The sequence below is a fragment of the Lacerta agilis genome, chromosome 6 (genome assembly GCF_009819535.1).
Source record: "Lacerta agilis isolate rLacAgi1 chromosome 6, rLacAgi1.pri, whole genome shotgun sequence".
Taxonomy (NCBI): Eukaryota; Metazoa; Chordata; class Lepidosauria; order Squamata; family Lacertidae; genus Lacerta; species Lacerta agilis.
In genome coordinates this window covers 92,246,619-92,247,686 of record NC_046317.1, presented here as the reverse complement: position 1 = coordinate 92,247,686, position 1,068 = coordinate 92,246,619, and positions in this window count along the sequence as shown.

The window sequence follows — 1,068 nt, the reverse complement described above, 5'->3', positions numbered from 1 at the left end:
TTTCATCGTTTAACTGTGTGCTGTCCGAAGGAGTCCTTTCGTTTCTCTGCCCCGAATCTTTCAACGTTCAGCTTCTTTGGAACTCCACAAGTTTTCACATTATGAGAGAAGGAGAAAGAATTTCTCAACGCCGTAATCTTATAAACCCGATACATAATTGTATAAGCTTCAGCCGTGCCACTTCTTACTCACCTTTTCACTAATAAAAAAAAGTGTCCCCAGGGCCTTAAGACCGCACTGCCCCTTCCCCATTGCTAGTGCAGGACGCAGCAACCCAGAATTGTAAGGTTGGAAGGGACCCTGGTGGTCATCTAGCCCAACCCTGCAGGAATCACCCTGCTGCACTCAGAAAAACGCAGCCCTCCCCACCCTCCTTTGGAGGACGCAAGACAAAGGACTGGTACTTGAATCTGTACATTTATTTACATTCGACAAGGGGTGGGGGCGCTGGGGGCACATCAAGAGATCACTCAGCCAGACACAACCGGGGGGTGGGGGGAAGAGCAGAAACTGCTTCTTTTCCATGGGGAGGCACCGTGACAAACCCAAGCCAGAGAACTTTGTGGAACTGGGGGAAAGCTTAGTAAATCAATAGACACAGGATCCGCCCTCCCGCAACTGTCAGAAAATACACGCAATCCCCAACCACACACTCCCCGCCTCCAGCATCAGACCAAAGTTAAAATGGACAGAAAAACACACCCTTTTCTCCACTGCTAAATCAGTGGTTCCCAAAGTAGGAAGTAGTTCCCCTCTGGGAAGGACGATGGTAGCACTATGGTCTAAAGCACTCAGCCTCTTGAAGCGTTTGGATTTGATACCCCGCTTTATCACTACCCGAAGGAGTCTCAAAGTGGCTCACATTCTCCTTTCCCTTCCTCCCCCACAACAAACACTCTGTGAGGTGAGTGGGGCTGAGAGACTTCAGAGAAGTGTGACTAGCCCAAGGTCACCCAGCAGCTGCATGTGGAGGAGCGGGGAAGCGAACCCAGTTCACCAGATTACGAGTCTACTGCTTGAGATTCCATGACAGATGGGCATCCAATCTCTCAACTTGAGATTCCATGA